Source organism: Ornithodoros turicata, chromosome 10, assembly GCF_037126465.1.
Source record: "Ornithodoros turicata isolate Travis chromosome 10, ASM3712646v1, whole genome shotgun sequence".
NCBI classification, from domain to species: domain Eukaryota; kingdom Metazoa; phylum Arthropoda; class Arachnida; order Ixodida; family Argasidae; genus Ornithodoros; species Ornithodoros turicata.
The window spans coordinates 2130503-2135810 of NC_088210.1; positions in this window are offsets into that span (position 1 = coordinate 2130503).

Here is a 5308-nt window from a genome sequence, read left to right on the forward strand (position 1 = left end):
TAACGACTCACCGCTATATACTGCCGTATAGAGACTGACTCCGACACCGTGTTTCAAACGATTACGTCTGCGTGTAACGACTCACCGCTATATACTGCCGTATAGAGACTGACTCCGACACCGTGTTTCAAACGATTACGTCTGCGTGTAACGACTCACCGCTATATACTGCCGTATAGAGACTGACTCCGACACCGTGTTTCAAACGATTACGTCTGCGTGTAACGACTCACCGCTATATACTGCCGTATAGAGACTGACTCCGACACCGTGTTCCAAACGATTACGTTTGCGTGTAACGACTCACCGCTACATACTGCCGTATAGAGACTGACTGCGACACCGTGTTCCAAACAACTACGTTTGCGTGTAACGACTCACCGCTACATACTGCCGTATAGAGACTGACTGCGACACCGTGTTCCAAACAACTACGTTTGCGTGTAACGACTCACCGCTATATACTCCCATATAGAGACTGGCGGCGACACCGAGTTTCAAACTGCGTTTGCGTGTAACGACTCACCGCTACATACTGCCGTATAGAGACTGACTGCGACACCGAGTTTCAACGAACTGCGTCTGCGTGTAACGACTCACCGCTATATACTGCCGTATAGAGACTGACTGCGACACCGAGTTTCAAACAACTGCGTCTGCGTGTAACGACTCACCGCTACATACTGCCGTATAGAGACTGACTGCGACACCGAGTTTCAAAGAACTGCGTCTGCGTGTAACGACTCACCGCTATATACTGCCGTATAGAGACTGACGGCGACACCGAGTTTCAAACAACTGCGTCTGCGTGTAACGACTCACCGCTACATACTGCCGTATAGAGACTGACTGCGACACCGAGTTTCAAACGATTACGTCTGCGTGTAACGACTCACCGCTATATACTGCCGTATAGAGACTGACTCCGACACCGTGTTTCAAACGATTACGTCTGCGTGTAACGACTCACCGCTATATACTGCCGTATAGAGACTGACTCCGACACCGTGTTTCAAACGATTACGTCTGCGTGTAACGACTCACCGCTATATACTGCCGTATAGAGACTGACTCCGACACCGTGTTTCAAACGATTACGTCTGCGTGTAACGACTCACCGCTATATACTGCCGTATAGAGACTGACTCCGACACCGTGTTTCAAACGATTACGTCTGCGTGTAACGACTCACCGCTATATACTGCCGTATAGAGACTGACTCCGACACCGTGTTTCAAACGATTACGTCTGCGTGTAACGACTCACCGCTATATACTGCCGTATAGAGACTGACTCCGACACCGTGTTCCAAACGATTACGTTTGCGTGTAACGACTCACCGCTACATACTGCCGTATAGAGACTGACTGCGACACCGAGTTTCAAAGAACTGCGTCTGCGTGTAACGACTCACCGCTACATACTGCCGTATAGAGACTGACTGCGACACCGTGTTCCAAACAACTCACCGAGTTTCAAACAACTGCGTCTGCGTGTAACGACTCACCGCTACGTACTGCCGTATAGAGACTGACTCCGACACCGAGTTTCAAAGAACTGCGTCTGCGTGTAACGACTCACCGCTATATACTGCCGTATAGAGACTGACTGCGACACCGTGTTCCAAACAACTCACCGAGTTTCAAACAACTGCGTCTGCGTGTAACGACTCACCGCTACGTACTGCCGTATAGAGACTGACTGCGACACCGAGTTTCAAAGAACTGCGTCTGCGTGTAACGACTCACCGCTACGTACTGCCGTATAGAGACTGACTGCGACACCGAGTTTCAAAGAACTGCGTCTGCGTGTAACGACTCACCGCTATATACTGCCGTATAGAGACTGACGGCGACACCGAGTTTCAAACAACTGCGTCTGCGTGTAACGACTCACCGCTACATACTGCCGTATAGAGACTGACTGCGACACCGAGTTTCAAACGATTACGTCTGCGTGTAACGACTCACCGCTATATACTGCCGTATAGAGACTGACTCTGACACCGTGTTTCAAACGATTACGTCTGCGTGTAACGACTCACCGCTATATACTGCCGTATAGAGACTGACTCCGACACCGTGTTTCAAACGATTACGTCTGCGTGTAACGACTCACCGCTATATACTGCCGTATAGAGACTGACTCCGACACCGTGTTTCAAACGATTACGTCTGCGTGTAACGACTCACCGCTATATACTGCCGTATAGAGACTGACTCCGACACCGTGTTTCAAACGATTACGTCTGCGTGTAACGACTCACCGCTATATACTGCCGTATAGAGACTGACTCCGACACCGTGTTTCAAACGATTACGTCTGCGTGTAACGACTCACCGCTATATACTGCCGTATAGAGACTGACTCCGACACCGTGTTCCAAACGATTACGTTTGCGTGTAACGACTCACCGCTACATACTGCCGTATAGAGACTGACTGCGACACCGAGTTTCAAAGAACTGCGTCTGCGTGTAACGACTCACCGCTACATACTGCCGTATAGAGACTGACTGCGACACCGTGTTCCAAACAACTCACCGAGTTTCAAACAACTGCGTCTGCGTGTAACGACTCACCGCTACGTACTGCCGTATAGAGACTGACTCCGACACCGAGTTTCAAAGAACTGCGTCTGCGTGTAACGACTCACCGCTATATACTGCCGTATAGAGACTGACTGCGACACCGTGTTCCAAACAACTCACCGAGTTTCAAACAACTGCGTCTGCGTGTAACGACTCACCGCTACGTACTGCCGTATAGAGACTGACTGCGACACCGAGTTTCAAAGAACTGCGTCTGCGTGTAACGACTCACCGCTACGTACTGCCGTATAGAGACTGACTGCGACACCGAGTTTCAAAGAACTGCGTCTGCGTGTAACGACTCACCGCTACATACTGCCGTATAGAGACTGACTGCGACACCGTGTTCCAAACAACTCACCGAGTTTCAAACAACTGCGTCTGCGTGTAACGACTCACCGCTACATACTGCCGTATAGAGACTGACTGCGACACCGTGTTCCAAACAACTCACCGAGTTTCAAACAACTGCGTCTGCGTGTAACGACTCACCGCTACATACTGCCGTATAGAGACTGACTGCGACACCGTGTTCCAAACAACTGCGTCTGCGTGTAACGACTCACCGCTACATACTGCCGTATAGAGACTGACTGCGACACCGAGTTTCAAACAACTGCGTCTGCGTGTAACGACTCACCGCTACATACTGCCGTGTAGAGACTGACTGCGACACCGAGTTTCGAAGAACTGCGTCTGCGTGTAACGACTCACCGCTACGTACTGCCGTATAGAGACTGACTGCGACACCGAGTTTCAAACAACTGCGTCTGCGTGTAACGACTCACCGCTACATACTGCCGTATAGAGACTCACTGCGACACCGTGTTCCAAACAACTCACCGAGTTTCAAACAACTGCGTCTGCGTGTAACGACTCACCGCTACATACTGCCGTATAGAGACTGACTGCGACACCGAGTTTCAAAGAACTGCGTCTGCGTGTAACGACTCACCGCTACATACTGCCGTATAGAGACTGACTGCGACACCGTGTTCCAAACAACTCACCGAATTTCAAACAACTGCGTCTGCGTGTAACGACTCACCGCTACATACTGCCGTATAGAGACTGACTGCGACACCGTGTTCCAAACAACTCACCGAGTTTCAAACAACTGCGTCTGCGTGTAACGACTCACCGCTACATACTGCCGTATAGAGACTGACTGCGACACCGTGTTCCAAACAACTCACCGAGTTTCAAACAACTGCGTCTGCGTGTAACGACTCACCGCTACGTACTGCCGTATAGAGACTGACTCCGACACCGAGTTTCAAAGAACTGCGTCTGCGTGTAACGACTCACCGCTACATACTGCCGTATAGAGACTGACTGCGACACCGAGTTTCAAAGAACTGCGTCTGCGTGTAACGACTCACCGCTACATACTGCCGTATAGAGACTGACGGCGACACCGAGTTTCAAACAACTGCGTCTGCGTGTAACGACTCACCGCTACATACTGCCGTATAGAGACTGACTGCGACACCGTGTTCCAAACAACTCACCGAGTTTCAAACAACTGCGTCTGCGTGTAACGACTCACCGCTACATACTGCCGTATAGAGACTGACTGCGACACCGTGTTCCAAACAACTGCGTCTGCGTGTAACGACTCACCGCTACATACTGCCGTATAGAGACTGACTGCGACACCGAGTTTCAAACAACTGCGTCTGCGTGTAACGACTCACCGCTACATACTGCCGTGTAGAGACTGACTGCGACACCGAGTTTCAAAGAACTGCGTCTGCGTGTAACGACTCACCGCTACGTACTGCCGTATAGAGACTGACTGCGACACCGAGTTTCAAACAACTGCGTCTGCGTGTAACGACTCACCGCTACATACTGCCGTATAGAGACTGACTGCGACACCGTGTTCCAAACAACTCACCGAGTTTCAAACAACTGCGTCTGCGTGTAACGACTCACCGCTACATACTGCCGTATAGAGACTGACTGCGACACCGAGTTTCAAAGAACTGCGTCTGCGTGTAACGACTCACCGCTACATACTGCCGTATAGAGACTGCGACACCGTGTTCCAAACAACTCACCGAGTTTCAAACAACTGCGTCTGCGTGTAACGACTCACCGCTACATACTGCCGTATAGAGACTGACTGCGACACCGTGTTCCAAACAACTGCGTCTGCGTGTAACGACTCACCGCTACATACTGCCGTGTAGAGACTGACTGCGACACCGAGTTTCAAACAACTGCGTCTGCGTGTAACGACTCACCGCTACATACTGCCGTGTAGAGACTGACTGCGACACCGAGTTTCAAACAACTGCGTCTGCGTGTAACGACTCACCGCTACATACTGCCGTGTAGAGACTGACTGCGACACCGAGTTTCAAAGAACTGCGTCTGCGTGTAACGACTCACCGCTACGTACTGCCGTATAGAGACTGACTGCGACACCGAGTTTCAAACAACTGCGTCTGCGTGTAACGACTCACCGCTACATACTGCCGTATAGAGACTGACTGCGACACCGTGTTCCAAACAACTCACCGAGTTTCAAACAACTGCGTCTGCGTGTAACGACTCACCGCTACATACTGCCGTGTAGAGACTGACTGCGACACCGTGTTCCAAACAACTCACCGAGTTTCAAACAACTGCGTCTGCGTGTAACGACTCACCGCTACATACTGCCGTGTAGAGACTGACTGCGACACCGAGTTTCAAAGAACTGCGTCTGCG